At 38.4% G+C, this 16,740-nt stretch overlaps 1 protein-coding gene across 3 annotated transcripts in view; it reads left to right on the top strand.

The window, feature by feature from the left end:
* The window catches only part of FRYL (FRY like transcription coactivator), a 246,267-nt gene that overhangs the window by 33,481 nt on the left and 196,046 nt on the right, over positions 1-16,740 (top strand). For 2 of the 3 annotated variants that reach the window (XM_019624634.1, XM_019624635.1), the window contains exon 2: positions 511-684. The gene's annotated coding sequence lies outside the window, so the exon portion shown is untranslated. Of the gene's footprint in view, positions 1-510; positions 685-10,207; positions 10,333-16,740 lie in introns of those variants that run through there. The other variant, XM_019624636.1, reaches the window with a different exon arrangement.

A 16,740-nucleotide genomic window follows, 5' to 3' on the forward strand; every position in this document is an offset into this window, starting at 1 on the left:
ATTGTTGAGACAAAGGAGAAATGCATTCTTAGTTTTATAGATAACTGCCACTACCACCAGCCATGGAAAGTGCTTACTTCTTAGGGTAACTCTTGAAAGATAGGGGTGATTACCCCAAGTCCCATAATGTATAAGTCCTTAAGTACTATGTAAGTGCTCTTATGATGATGACCTTGTCATCATGAAACAGGTAATTATGTTTAGATGGTGAGGAAATATATAATATACTTGAGAAAGATTTTGTGGGTGTCGAAAAAATATTTAAATTAGAACCTTTAAAAGACTAATTCTCCTTTTCTTGTTTTCTCTCTCCAGATTCTTTCCCTATATAGTTGAGATTTTTTTTTTCCCCATAAGTAAGTTCTTGGCCAAATTCTCAATTATAAAAACGAGTTTCAATAATGCTATATGTTATATGAAAACTGCTAAAATATTACACATTTGTTTTAAACATGGATGTTGCTAATAACCAACCATATTTCTTTTCTCTCTCTTTTTTTTGTTTTCCAGATTTACATTCCATATTCTGCTTTGTACATGGTGAATCACTACTGCTTTGCACCAGTGTGCCCACTTGCGTGCCTATAAAGTACAAGCTCCAGATTGAAAAGTCTTCTAGATGGATCCTTTCCAAATTTGGTGTCTTTTCTACAAACTCTGTGCCTCATGAACACTTTCTAAGTGGTAAGGATAGGTACTTAAAAAAAAAATAATAATAGTAACTTGTAAAATAATTTTTGGATTGCCTTCCCCTTTTTTATGCCTTTTTTGGTTTGTTTGTTTTTTTTAACCCAAGAATAATACCTACACATTTTGCTAATTAAAAAGAATCACATCTAAAAATAGCAGTAACATCAGGATGTTACTGGATGTTTTTGGAGGCTTCAAAATATTCTTTCCATATTCTATTCTGGGTACAGTATAATATGTAATATTTATAATGAATATGCATAAAAATATATAATAAACTTTATGTGTGTGTACTTTATAATCCCTGATTGTAAGACTGAGGTAGTTTATCCTGTTATTATCTTTTCTTTCTTTCTTTTTTTTTTTTAAGATTTTTATTGGGGAATTGGGGGGAGGGGAACAGACAAGTTGCTATCCTTTTGTTCTTCAGTCTAGTTGTGGAGGACGTTGCTTCACTGGCCCAAGTTGTCACCATCATTGCACTCTTCCTGGGCGAGGCAGATCAGTCGCCGGCTTCTGGATGGCCGCTCACAGCGGCTGCTGGCTGCTCATGCTGGCTGCTGGCTACACACGGTAGCCCATGGCAACCCACCTGCCTTCGCTTGCAACTCATGGCAGCCCAGCTCCAGGTCGAGCTGTTGTTCAGCGTCTTAGCTGTAGAGGGCAGTGTCACTGGCCCTCATATATGGGATCCGAACCAGGACCCTCTGGCATCCCAAGCCAGCTCTTAACCAACGTGCCACTCAGCTGGCCCCTGTTATTATCTTTTCTTATCTTATTTAGAAATTTGAATACATTGAGTCAAGAACATCCTCTTCCTAACAATTGTACATTATGCACAAGTTTATGGAGATGATAAGAGAGGTGTGTAATGCCAGCTCTTCCTTTTATAGCATGCAACTATGTGTGCCTTTTCATATGCTAACATGTTTTAGAGTCATAGAGGCTAGTTAGCCAGCTTGTTTTTGAACATCTCTGGGATTTACTCAGAACACATTTTTTTGGGGGGTGGTGGAGTGGTGGGGGGGTGCAAGAGAAGTAAAATTGAAGAGAACAAATTGCCAAAATTGAGACCTTTAAAATAAAATTATTGAAGTAGGCTCATTTTGAGATGTCAGTCAACAGATATTTACCAAATGCCTGCTATTTGAGATTGAAAATATATAATGATATTTAGCATTGATAGGAAGTAAGTCACCACATGGAAACCATGGTGTTAGATGAGGATGTAAGGCAGAGAGGTCGAGTGAAGAGTGGTGTACATTTCAGCTCTGGTTCTGATCACTAACTGCATAGTGTTCTTGAGTACAAGTTAATTAACCTTAGTGGAACTTTATTTTCTCACCTATGAAATGAGTGAATTAAAAGAAACAATTTATAAGGTTTTTGTTGGTGCTTTCATCTCCTAACACTTATGACTATAATGAACAAATTGATAGATTTTTGGTTTTTTAAGGATACCTTTTCTTCCCTAACTTATCTGATAGAGATATTTGTAGACTATTTTCTTTGAATCGTGGGGTTAGAATAAGATGCTCACTATCAGAACATTTTTAAAATTAGTTTCACAGAACAATTTGTAATGAACCATTTTCTTTTGAAGTTGATGTCTTTTATTCCTCTTCACATTCTTATCCTTCTTTACTATTAACCTCTAGAATTTTTTTCATTTGACTCAGAATGTTCTCTTTCTGTCTCTTTGATCATATTAGTGGCTCTATTCCCGCTTCCTTGACCTGTCTAGCATCCATCATTTTCACCTTAGTAATGTTCCAGGATCAGTACATCTTAGACCAGTGGTTTCAATCATGGGACCCTTTTAAAACATACAGATACCTACCTTCTGAACCGAGCTTGGGAGACGGGTGGGATTCTTTGGCGGGTACCTGGAACCAGTGAGTAAACCAGCATTAGTTCACCAGGACTGGAGCCTCAAAGCTCTGTGTGCTCTTCACACCCAGTATTTCTTACTGTAGACCTCATTACCACCTGGAGCACTTCCATTTTTGAGGTCTTGGCAAGTTTCCTGTCGTGATCATAACACTGTATCATGTCATACTTTTGGAATCGGTTCTTGGTCTTTGTTATGATTTGTAGTTTCTTGGCTTTTTTTTTCCCCCCCTAATCAAGTTACTTACTTCCTAGCCTCAGCTTTCTACTCACCCAAACCCCTTGATCATTCTTGCCTCAGCATATTTCATTCTCTTGCCTTTAACGTCCTAGGGAACCAGTTTATTTGTTTTTTGTTTTTTTTTTTAAAGATTTTATTGGGGAATTGGGGGAGGGGAACAGACAAGTTGCTGTCGTTTTGTTCTTCAGTCTAGTTGTGGAGGAGGTTGCTTCACTGGCCCAAGTTGGCACCATCATTGCGCTTTTCCCTGGCGAGGCAGATCAGTCGCCGGCCTCTGGATGGCCGCTCATGGCGGCTGCTGGTCGCTCACGCTGGCTACCGGCTACACATGGTAGCTTATGGCAGCCCACTGCAGCAGGGGACTGCAGCCTACGCCATCACCGGCGACCCACAGCAGCCCAGCTCCAGTGCTATTGTTCAGCATCTTAGCTGTAGAGGGCAGTGTCACTGGCCCTCATATTTGGGATCCGAACCGGGGACCTCTGGCATCCCTAGTCAGTTCTTAACCAACGTGCCACTCGGCTGGCCCCAGTTTTACCAAATCTCAAACCCATAAATCTGCCATCTGCATTCTTTTTTTCTAGTTCTGGCTGCTCGATGCAGTTGGAAAAGGTCACGTAACTAAGTTTGAACCTACTCAGTAATCATTTACTCTGTCTATAAACTAGTCCTTTTCAAAGTTGGCTTCTTACCCTTCCTTCAGAAGACTTCACACCTTGTCACAGTCAGGTTGCCTTTTTGGGGCTCTCTAGCATACTTCCTGACCTAGTCTTTTTTTTTTAGCTGAGCCATCCTGCCACCTGTTGACAGCTCAGTGGCAGCTCAGCTCAGCCAGGACTTGAACCGCTGTTGCTCAGAGCTCGCACTCTTGAGCGAGCTCTTAACCAACTGAGCCACTCGGCTGGCCCTGACCTATTCTTTTTACTTCAGATTTTTTTTCTTGTGCCTGAAGAAGAAATCTTTTGTCTTATTTTTAATTTTTATTATAGAAAGTTTAACATACACACACAGAAAAGTAGATAGACTTGTATAATGAACTCCCTTGTATTCATCACTCGGATTCAATAATTATCAAGTCATGGCCGAATTGTGTATCTCCCACCAACTTCTCTCCCACCCCTGTATTATTTTAAAGCAAATCTTAGACATGTAATTTATTTGTATTTCAGTATGTATTCTTAAAGTATAAGATCTTCTTTTAGTTTCTTTGTTTGTTTTAAGCTGAGCCATCCTGCTACCGGTTGGCAGCTCAGCAGCTGCTCAGCTCGGGCCGGGACTCGAACTGCTGTTGCTCAGAGCTCAAACTCTTGAGTGAGCTCTTAACCAACTGAGCCACTCGGCCAGCCCAAGATCTTCTTTTAGAAAAATATAACCACAATACCATTATCACCCTTAAAAAAAAAAAGCAACAATTCCAATGTAATCAAATGCCCAGTTGGTGGTAATTCTAATTCTCTCGTACATGTTTAAAGCAGTTGACTGGATTGAATCAGGATCTGCATAAGCCCTCCCCGCACTGCAGTTGGTTGATTTTTCTCTTAAGGTTTCTCCCCCACCCCCACCTTCCCTTTTTGTCCTTAAACTTTGTTTGTACAAATTGGGTCTTTGTCCTGTGGATGTGGATGCTTCTGGTTACATTTCTGTGAAGTGATTAAACATGCTCATTTATCCTTTGTATTTCTTGTTAATTGGTAGTTGGATCTATGGACTTGCTCAGATTCAGGTTTGACTGTTTTTGGCCAGTCTATGTCCTTGGCAAATGTCTGTGGTGCACACGTCTACTTGTTTCTGATTAGTTGCCATTTGTGCTCAATGCTTTAGATGAGAGTTTGACTAACTTTCTCAGTAAGGGAGCAAGTAGTGGATATTTTAGGCTCTGTAGGCCATCTGGTCTCCTCTGCTGCAACTACTAAACTACCGTCTGTAATGGGAAAGGAGCCATAGACAAAATGTATTGGGTTGCCGGAAAAGTCATGACACATTTTTGCAACAAAAAACATAGAAAAAATACATCATGACTTTTCCGACAACCCAATACATTTTGTGTATGGCTCATTTCCCATTACCGACAGGATAAATGAATGGGCATGGCTGTGTTCCAGTAAAACTTTATTTACAAAAACAGGTGATAGACTCCCTGCTGTAGGTCTATTAAATCATTAGGATTTGCAGGATAGTGATATTTTAACACTGTAACTTTCCTGTTCATATATTGAGTGGAATGTCTATAAAGAGAAACTTCTTCATGTACTATTTGTCACCTAGTAGTACAGTTTATACAGTCATAAGCCACATAACAGTGTTTCAGTCAACAAGGGACCACATACACAACAGTGGTCCTATAAGATGATAATGGAGCGGAAAACTTCCTATCGCCTAGTGACGATGTAACTGTCATAACATCCCTATTCATGTGTTTGTGGTAATGCTGGTGTAAATAAGCCTGTGCTGCCAGTCATATAAAAATATAGCACATACGATTATGTACAGTACATACCGTATTTTGCCATGTGTAGTGTGCATTTTTTTGCCCAAATTTGTGAGAGAAAAACAAGGATGCGCATTATATACATGGATAGGACTAATTCCGTATCTATATAAATGTTTTTAATTCTTTTATTTATGCTTATGGGTTAAAAGTGTAACTCTAGAAATCAATAACAATATCTGTATGCAAAATAATACCCTGGAATATGATAATTGGTTTTGTTGAATTGACCATGAACTTGCAACAATGAAGAGTTCTTGGCCTTCTATGACGCGTAAATATCATAAATTTGTTATCGGTACATAAAATTTTTGGTACCTTGTACCTGTTCTTGTGTTTTGTAATTATTTGTTACATAAAATTTCTTGAACCATAATGTGTTAAAAAATAAATGCTAAAATTCCTTTATAATACAAAAACAAGTACCTAAATGTAAACAAAAGTTTGAATTAAGAAATTAAAATGAAATATTTTTTCCCCTGAAAGTTTGGGCCAAAATCATGGGTGCGCATTATACATGGGAGTGCATTAAACACGACAAAATACAGTAATATTTGCTAATGATAAAAAATGACTGTTGCTGGTTTATGATTTATTATACTATACTTTTATCATTATTTTTTAGAGTATACTCTTTCTACTTATGAAAAAAGTTTGCTGTAAAACGAGATGCTTTTATGCCAGCAGCAGTTTCATCTCATGTTTATCGCATTTCTTGGTTGCATCATTTTCTCTGTCTCCTGATTTAATTTCGTGTTGTTTTGTACAGTAACATGCTGTACAGGCTGGTAGCTTAGGAGCAATAGGCTGCAGCATACAGCCTAGGTGTGCAGTGGGCTGTACCATCTAGGTGTGTGTAAGCGCACTCGATGATGTTCGCACAGTGACAAAATCACCTAACAATGCATTTCTCAGAATGTATCCCTGTCATTAAGCAGCACGTGACTGTATAGTGGGAAAGGCTGGATGAAAACTTGGTAGTTTCTCTTGGGAATTTCAAAAAATGCTTTGGTTATATTAGCCTTTTCCAGCAGTGACCAATTATGGTCTTTTCTTCTCCCTGGGACTCATTATGGGACTTAAATTTAAACATACTGAATTAAAAAAATAATTCATCATGGTCATTATCCTTATTGATGCTTAAGTAATTTAATCTTTGGCTAGTGGGAGCTTTTTCAGATTGATTACTGAGTTATTTTACCATGAAGCTAAGTTTTTGATAGCTGCTTTATCTAGTATGACAAGGAGTTCCATACTAATCGTGTACATTTCCTCCCACACCTGGTATGAGCAGTTTCCTTAAGGAGCCCTGATCCTTTTATTGGGGAATGGAATTTCAAGATTACAACCTGGGCTCTGGGGCTTCTCATTGCTGTAGGAGCGATCACTGTTTCCAGGACTTTTTAGTTGTCAGAACTAGGAAAAAAATTTTTTTTAAGATAGAGAACCTCATGAGTTCACACTGATACATCTAATTCAAGTTTCAGCACTACAAGATTTTAACTTTTTTTTTTTTTTTTTTAGCTGAGCCATCTTGCCACCTGTTGGCAGCTCAGCAGCAGCTCGGCTCAGGCCGAGAATCAAACCCGGTGACCCTGTTCCTCAGAGCTCGCATTCTTGAGTGAGCTCTTAACCAGCTGAGCCACTTGGCCGCCCAAGATTTTAACTTTTTTAAAATTTGCATTTGTTATCTTTCTCTCAGCTGAGAATTCTTGTTCTCAGTGACACCAGGAATAATACAATTCGAACATAACGTAATTACTCATTTATAGTACCCTGGTATACACACAACAGTCTCAGAATAGCAATACTAACATTAAAGTTTTGTCTCTGTCTGCTGTCTTTTGCTCAATATTATGTTTGTGAGGTTTACCCACGTTGTATTCAATAGTAATTCGGGGGTTTTTGTTTCATTGCCTTCTAGTATTCCATTGTGTGAAATACCACAATTTTGTATCCATTCTCTAATTGATGGATATTTGAGTCACTTCTAGTTAGGGACAATTATGGATAAAGTTGCTATGAACACTCCTATATGTCTTTGGTGGATATAGGCACTTTTTTCTCTTGTATATACAGATGCTTCTCTCCTCCCAATGGGGTTATGTCCTGATAAACCCATAGCAAGTTGAAATGGCATTTAATACACCTAACCTACCAAACATCATAGCTTAGCCTGGTCTACCTTAAACATGCTCAAAACACAGTATCCAATAAACATTGGCAACACAGCACACTGCAGAGTATCTGATGTTTACCTTTGTGATGACGTGTCTTACTGGGAGCTTCGCCTCTCTGCCGCTTCCCAGCATATGAGAGGGTATCATACTGCATATTGCTAGCCTAGGAAAGATCAAAATAAAAAATTTGAAATATGTCTTCTACTGAGTGTGTATTTCTTTTGAACCATTGCAGAATTGAAAAATCGTAAGTCGAACCATTGTAAGTTGGGAACCCAGCTGTTTACCCAGCAATGGAATTTGCAGTTCTTTCTTTGGATGTAGGGTACATTCCCCTATTTCTGTATAGCTGAGTGGCACCTGGCTAGCTTAGTTGATAGAGCTAATTATCTATTTTAATTATATCTTAATTATCTATTGCTGTGTAATAAATCACCCCAAAATTTAGTGGCTTACCACGGCAAACATTATCTCACAGTTGCTGTTGGTCACTTTCTGTAGCATGTGGCCTAACTAGGTGCCTCTGGCTTAGGGTCTCACATAAAGCTGCAATCTAAGTGTCAGCAGAGTCCACATTCAACCCAAGGCTCAATGGGAGGGTGGCACAAAGAACCCTTCTGGGGTGCTTTCAAGTGTACTCATGCGATTATTGGCAGGTCTCAGGTCCTTTCTGGCTGTTGGCCAGAGACCATAGGACAGCTAATAACACAGCAGCTGGTTGTTAGTTTGGAGCAAAGGAGAAAGGCTATCCAAGATGGAAGCCATGGCCTTTTCATAACCTATTCTTAGAGTGACAATGCACGACATATGCTCCATTCCTTTAAAAAAATTGTTGTGGTAAAATATACGTAAAATTATAGTCACCATTGTAACCATTTTTAAGTGTGTAGTTCATTGGCATCAAGTACATTGACGTTGCTGTGCAGCCATCACCACCATCCATCTCCAGAGCTTTTTTCATTTTTCCAAACCCAAACTTTCTACCATTAAGTGATAACTCAACATTCACCTCTTCTCCCAGCCTCTGGCAACCACCATTATACTTTCTGTCTCTGAATTTGACTACTGCAGGTGCTTCATAAGTGGAATCGGACAGTATTTGTCCTTTTGTGACTGGCTTCTTTCACTTAGCATAATGTCTTCAAGGTTCACCCATGTTATAGTGTACCAGAATTTCCTTCCTTTTTTAAGACTGACTAATATTCCATTGCATGCATGCACCACATTTGGTGTATCCATTCATCCATAGATTGACATTTGTTTCCTCCTTTTTGGCTATTGTGAATAAAGATGCTATGGACATTGGTGTTCTGCATTCTATTCTTAGAAGCAAGCCTCTAAATCTAGTCCATACTTAAGAAGAGGTAATTACCTAAGTGTGTGAATACCAGGAGGGTGGGGATCTTTGGACCCATCTCAGAGGCTGCCCTCCACGCTGTTTAAGCCATACTTACTAATTGTTCTTTGTACAGTTATGCCACCAACTGCATATACATTTAAGTTCATTTATTTTATTTTTGATATTTAATGCTGTTCTAAAATGTAATTTTGTTTTATAATCACATATAATAGTTTCATGGTTTCAATGTCAAATCCACAAAACAAGGTTTAGTCAGAGGAGACTACCTTCTCTGTTTTCTCTATCCTTTTCTTTCCTTCCCCTTCTAAGTTCTAAAAACTTCAGTTTATTCTCCCATTCTGTTATTTTTTTTTTAAGGTAAGCATGCTATATATTCATATTCCTCCTTTCTGAAATAAATGATAGAATACTATATACCTTGCTTTTTACTTGATAGGTCTTGAAGATCAGTCCTTAGTAGTAAATTACTCTTCCTTTTTTTTTTTTAAGCTGAGCCATCCTGCCACCTGTTGGCAGCTCAGCGCAGCTCAGCTCGGGCCGGGAATCAAACCGGTGACCCCGTTGCTCAGAGCTCACACTCCTGAGCGAGCTCTTAACCAATTGAGCCACTCAGCCGGCCCTTACTTATTACTTTTTATAGCTACATATTATCCCATTAGGTGAATAAATAAACTGTAGTTTATTTAATCAATTCCCAATTGATGGGCATTTGGGTTGTTTGTAATTTTTTGTAAATAGGACTGCCTTGTGCATATAAATATCTTTTTATATTTTGCCATTGTGTATTTGGGACAGATTCCTAGATGTGGAATTGCAGGGTCAGAGGATAAATAACTATGCAGCTTTACCAGATATTGCCACATTTATCCTCATAAGAATTTATCCCATCAGCAAAATATGAGGGTGTCTATAACCTCATCAGTAGAACATGTCAAACTTTTGGGCTTTTTGCCAAATGGAATTTCATTGTACTGTTAATTTCCATTTCTCATTATGAGTGAGATTGAATATCTTTTAGCTTTTAAACTTCCTTTTTTATAGACATTTCAGAACCATTTAAATCAACGATGAATTTTTTTAGATAACATACTATGTTTACCTTGAGGTACAGGTGAATATCTTTTTACATTGTAGAAGAATTTGCATTTTTTCTTCCTGTTACCTGTCCATTTCTTTAGCCCCATTTTCTCTAGATTTGTTGGTATTTTCTATTTTATAAGCTCTTTACATATTAGGAATATCAACATTTTGTCTATTTTCTTTTCCTGCCAGTTAAATAGAGGTATTCTCTAATCTGCCTTTAGCTTGCTTTATTTTGTTTCTCATCCTTTTCCAATAGTGGCTCAGTGATCATTAAACATTTGATGACCCCACATCTGTGAGTACATCTCAGACCTATTTCAGTATTTCTTCAAACTCAGCATGGCCCAGATAGAATTTGACTTTATCCACAAACCTGATGTTCCTGTGTTCCCCTTATCAGGTAATGGTATTACCATTTTCCCAGTTGGGAATTTGAAGTGATCTTTTGTGGCTTATTTATTACTAAATAAGGAAGTGTTTGTTGAGCACCTACCAGGTGCCAGGTCCCGGTCTGGGCACTAGGTAACAGCCCAAATCCTAGCTCTCTGGGAATGGTTTGATGGGGAAATAGGTATTAATCAAATATACACAAACCCATGTCTAAATGTGTGCTAAGGATTTCAAGAGAGAATTCAAGGGTTGGGACACAAGATTAGATTGGAGAGAGACAGTGACATTTAAACTGAGATTCGAAGGCCTGTAAGGATTTTAGCTGGTGAAAAAACTGAGGGTGCCAGTTTCCAGATATAGGAAGCAGTGTGGAAAGATCCTGAGGCAGGGAAGAAGTTGAATTGCTAGGAAATGAAAAGGCCAGTTTTGTTGGCATGTAGGGAGAAAGGGTAGAAGGCCTTAAGATGTGATTTGATTTACATTGTGAAACGATCACTTGGGCTGCGGTGGGGGTGATAACATTGGAGGGGGGCTGCATGTGGAAGTTGGTTAGGAGCCTGGCCAGGAGGCTATAGTTGTGAAAAGTGATGGCGCTCCATTGGGTTCAGCTGTGAAATTTTTTCAGTTCTAACTTCAGTGCTTTGTTCATTCCTCCCACATTTTTGTATCCACTGCCCTAGTTTAGAAAGTTAGCTCTTAACTCCAATAAATTTTTACAGATTGGTCCCACTCAGTTTTTGGCTCTGCTCCCAATCTATTCTGCTTCAAAAGATAACTTTCAGCAATCTCAGGTCTGTTTATATCACTTCCTTTCTCAGAAATTCATGGGGGCTCCCTGTGGTGGTTACTTTTATGTGTCAACTTGACTGGGCTACAGGTTGTCCAGAGAGCTGGTAAGACATTATTTCCTGGTGTGACTGTGAGGGTGTTTGTAGAAGAGATTAGCATTTGAATTAGTAGACTAAGAAGATCTGCCTTTACCACTATGGGTGGACATCATCCAACCCTTGAGGATGGAAATAGAACAAAAAGGCAGAAGAAACACGAATTTGCTCTCTTTCGTTGAGCTGGGACCTCCATCTTCTCCTGCCCTCAGACATTAGAGCCCCTAGTTTTGGGTCTTTGGACTTAACAACAGCAGCACCCCTCCACCCGCCTTGGCCTCAGACTGAGTTCCACCACTGGCTCCCTTGGTTCTCAGGCATTTGACTCGTACTGAATTACAGCACTGGCTTTTGTGGTTTTCCAGCTCGCAAATGGCATGTCGTGGGACTTCTCAGCATCCATAATCAAGTTTGCCAATTCCCATAATAAATCTCCCCTTATGTATCTATATATACCCTATTGGTTCTATTTCTTTATAGTCTCTGAACCCTGACTGATAAATACATCCCCTCATTGTGGAGAACTGAAAGCCTATCTGCAATGAAGGCTTTATCATTTTCTTTAAGCTTCAAGTTCTTGCTTTTCTGAGACTACTGTCACTTAGACAAGCAGACTTGATACTTTTCTTTTATTTAGCTCATTTTCATCTTCTGTCATGACATGTTTGCCTCCAGAACCCTACCTCCCCTCTTTTTATTTTCCTCCCTAAAGACTCCACTCAAATCCTAACTATTCCCCTAACCCTTCTTAAAACCTCCTCAACCAGGTTGATTTTTAACCCACGTATCCTATTCTCCTCTGTAGATATGCCAGTTCTAAGATTCATCACAGTCTGTCATATTAGAAATATTCATCTATTTGCAGTGTAAAGAATTGTGTCTTTTTCATTATTGTAACTAATAAGAATATAGTGAATATTTGTTGAATTGTATGAAATTAGGGAGCATTCCATGTGGTAGATCATTCATTGAAATCTCTTGCAAAAGAGACAAGTCTCAATTCTGATTTTACAAATATCTTGTATTGAACTTTGGGGCGTGAGCTCATTTGGAGACAGGGAAATCTTACTTGCTTTTTGAAACAGCCTTTGCAGTTCAGTGAACATCGAATAATACTTAACGCTCTCCACAGTAGTTTGACAAAAATATGTTTATATGGCAGTAGTCTACAGTTGTTATGATTTCCAGGTGGGTAATGGCATATTTAGAGCATTAAATATTCAATTTTTATGGTGGTGGAGAATGGCCAATAAAATCATGAATGTGTAAGTGTACTCCTGCTTTTACCTGAGGCATCTTGTGGACTAATAGTCCAGTTGGCTAACTTGTTACCAGGTGTCTTGCTAGGCTAGTCTACTATCTTGTAGTAGTCTGTATGTTGACAAGGATTAATATACTTGATTCTCATGTACGATTTTGTTTGTATATTGGGGTCAGCCAACATGTTTGTGTGTGTGTGTGTGTGTGTAAAGAAGAGTACTGTCGTTTACTGCCTATAGACCTGCAAAATGATACGTACTCCATCTTTTAAAAAAAAAATTTTTTTTTAAACTTTATTGGGGAACAGTGTGTTTTTCTAGGACCCGTCAGCTCCAAGTCAAGTAGTTGTTTCAATCTAGTTGTGGAGGGCGCAGCTCAGCTCCAAGTCCAGTGGACATTTTCAATCTAGTTGCGGGTGGGTGTAGCCCACCATCCCATGTGGGAGTCAAACCAGCAACCTTGTTGTTAAGAGTATGCGCTCTAACCAACTGAGCCACCTGTCTGCCCTCCATCTTTTTTTTATTTTTATTAACAGGTTTTCCTATCTCCTCTTATTCCTCCTTCCACCTCTCTCTACCTTTCTTCTTATAAATGAGGCTAAATCACTTTGTCTAAGTTAATATATTGGGTTGTTGGAAAAGTCATGACGCATTTTTGCAACGAAAAACATAGAAAAATGCAGCATGACTTTTCCTACAGCCCAGTAGTTTAGTATGGCATAACTATACTACATGCATTATGCTGCCTTCTCTGTGAGGTCATTTGTCTGAAATTGTAATGGAAATGGGTTTATACAGATTTGTTTTACATGTGACTTTTCAGATATTAGTATAACTTTTAGTGTCTTTGGATCACCTCTTGGATTAAATGACTTTTTGTCTTCTAGTATATATTGATGCAATAAAAGTGTTGTCAGATTATAATAATTTTGGTTTCATAGTAAATGGGATTTATTTTTGTTATTGAAAATCCAGTAGGGACTAAACCTTTTACACCTATTTATAAAAGTAAATTTCCCAAAGTCACATTTCAGATTTTTGGTGTTCCAACAATATTAACTAATGAGAAATATTTTGGTTGTATTATTTTAAAGTAAAAATATCTTAAAGGAAATGTTACATGAGTTTGCTTTAGATTAAATTAGAACATTAAGTTTAGTTTCTGGAATATGATTTTGTTTTTTTAAAAAATTACTTTGAAACATTAGCGAGGGCAGGTGCTTACAGGTAATAATCAAATTATCATTTGCTACTGTGATCTTCAATCAAAATGCATTTAGTTTGGCGTGATGAAAGTTTTTATTTTTAAAACTCAGAATCTGTAAAACAAAAAAATGTTTCATGTGGCTCATGGTTTGACAGGTTTATGAAAGTCTTAAAAAAGAAAATTGTCATAAGTGAAATACTGCATTCCACATAGGATTTATGTAACTAGCAGTGCGGGTGAAAAAACCTTATGAAGTGGGAGAAATGACTCAATTCCTCACTTGGCACTTTCCACATCTTATTTCCTCTCTCATTTCAAATCCTACATGAGTATATTATACCTTCAAGTATAATCACAGCATTAATTCAGAAGCCTGCTGTATTCAGTGATCAGCATTTGTTGTTTGGTAGTAACTCCATTTGTACCCTATTGGAACTTTCAACAACACTTTCCTACTGGGACAGTTGAGGACAGATGATCCTAGAGCTGGATGAGTCACACCACACTGCTGACTTTTTAAGGTCATAGCCTGTGTCTTACTCACTGTTTGTGTCCTTCCCTACCTGCTTGATATGCAATTGGCCTCGTGAAGGAGTAGAATTTTGTCAGTTTTTATTTATTATACTGTACCTGGTGTTAGGTTTCTAGAAAGCTTAATTTTTTTCCCCTTTTTTCTTTATTCTGATAAATCTTCCAGTTAGTATTTACATCAAGCCTTAATATGATTTGAATGTATGTTAAACTTCTTAACAAGAAGAGAAGCATAACCTAAATTGCGAAGTTGGTCCAGAGGGATTAATAATCCCCAAAAGGGATTATTCCAGTGACCCTGAACCCCACTAAACTAAGCCAGGGACCAAATAATCTTTCAACCCAAAGGAAAAGAGGCATGCAGGGGTGCTGGAGAAAAGGGATGATTTAAGTGGAGTGAAGGGAAGTTTCATTTTAAACCATAGTTATGGCAGTTGGTAACCTGTGGATACTTTGTCAGGTTTTTCCCTATAATGTTAGAAACTGCTGACAGAATTTTGCCGCTGATTGAGTGTTCACTGTGTTTAAATTGAGCATCCATCTTTGGGAAACAGGTTAGAGTACATTTTAAGAATTCTGACTGAACAGGGGAATGTCATTTTCCTTTATAAAGTTGTTCTTGGACTTTTAAATTAATAGTAAGACAGTAATGGAAGATGATTGAATTTAGTTTTACAATATTCGTAAGCATCTCTTTGTGATTTGTTGGCCATAATATGATTGCCCCATTCCCTGCCTTTTTTTTTTTTAACTTGGTAAAGCAGATTTATTCTTTCTTCTTGAAATACTTGAGATAAATTGTGTTAGTTATGTTTAATTATCCCATTTGAGAGGTCTTGAGCTTTTGTTCTGAGGTTCAGAATCAATAAAAAAGCATATTGAAATCATAATTGCATTTTAATTAGAGAACTTTATCTCGTAAACCTCCATATAACAGCTTATTCTTTTAAAATATAAAAGAATCCAGATGTGCAGTATTTCTCAGCTCATTTACTGGCTTTGTTAGTTTCCACAGCTGCAACATTAAACGTTTACAGAGACTATGGGTTTGTTCAGGTTAAAATGAAGTTAATGCGTGTGAAGCACCTAACCTAGCTTCTCACACATAGTAGAGTCTCAGTAATTAATGGTTGTTATTGTTATTATTTTGGGGTACTTAATTTGGTTTTCTAGGGCACCGTTTTTAGGGTACAGTGAACCCATTCTGACTTCTACCCTCCTGTATTTGTAATTCATTTAGACTGACTTAGCCACTGTGAAGAACAAAGCCTGTTCGTGGGGTGGGGTGGGGCTTTTTGACTTTTGTGTGTAAGTCCTTTTAGAGTCACTGGATGTCCTGGAATGTGAAGGATTAAGCTTTGTGGCATGTTCTATACTGTCATCTATAGTGACCAAACTGATTTGGAATGTTGTTTTGTTACTAACTTCAAAATGTGTGATTTCCTTTACAGAGGGTGTTGGTTAGAATAGATCGCTTCTTAGCCTTCATAAATTTCTACAGTGAGAGGAACTCTCAATCAATGTAAACCTTACCCAACACCAATACTTTCTTTCATAAACATGGGGAGGAGGCAATCCTAAGAGAACCATTTTGAGGATAAAGCCAGGCACTGTTGTGTAACTAAGAGGGTATGTGATGGCACCCAACTTTGTATCCTGTCACATTGGGAAGTTATGGCTCGGAGGCCTACCGTGCAGTAGTCATGTTTATTAAACCTTAATATATTACTTAAACACGTCTATCAACAGCTATCCAGCTCCTCAAAGAGAGGTAAAAAATAGTTGTAGTTTGTTGCCCCAGTTTGTCTCCTGGCAACGGAGGCTGTGGGTACCACTTCCTTGGTTAAATCTTTCCTGTTCCCTCCTCCACTTAAATTGATGACTGTCCTCCTTTTTCCTGATTGTAGCTTGAACATAACTTCTCATAGCACCTAAAAACATGATGTCACATGTGTCTCTCTTCCAGCTGGCCTATAAGCACTTGGATGGTGGCAGTTGTGTCTGTAAGTGTCAGTTTAGTGCAGGTTATGGGAGATCAGGGTTGACTTTCAGTCAGTGTTACTTATGTAAGTGCACATAACCCTGTGGTTTGTGGAAACTCCTCAACAGTAATTGCCCTGATGATACTGTTTGACATTATCTCTAACAATTCCTTCATGAAAAGCCCCTGGAGAGGCCAATCCCATCCTGTATCCTGTACACCCCATCATTCCCGTTCTTCTTTCCTCTGCCAGTGCAAATTCTCCATTTCCCTTATTTCTTTCAAAGAACAATTGAAGTCCTTCTTCATGAAACTTGTTTTTTTTTTTAAAGATTTTATTGGGGTGTGGGGGAGGGAAACAGTGTTGGGGAATTGGGAAGGGGAACAGCCAAGTTGTTGTCCTTCAGTCTTAGTTGTGGAGGGCACAGCTAGCTCAGCTCCAAGTCCAGTTGCCATCCGGCCTCCTGTCGGGGGCTCGCGGCCGCTCAGCTTAAGGTGCCATGTTCAGTCTTAGTTGTGTGTGTGTGTGTGTGTGTGTGTGTGTGTGTGTGTGGTG

This window comes from Hipposideros armiger, unplaced genomic scaffold, assembly GCF_001890085.2.
Source record: "Hipposideros armiger isolate ML-2016 unplaced genomic scaffold, ASM189008v1 scaffold_596, whole genome shotgun sequence".
NCBI classification, from domain to species: Eukaryota; Metazoa; Chordata; class Mammalia; order Chiroptera; family Hipposideridae; genus Hipposideros; species Hipposideros armiger.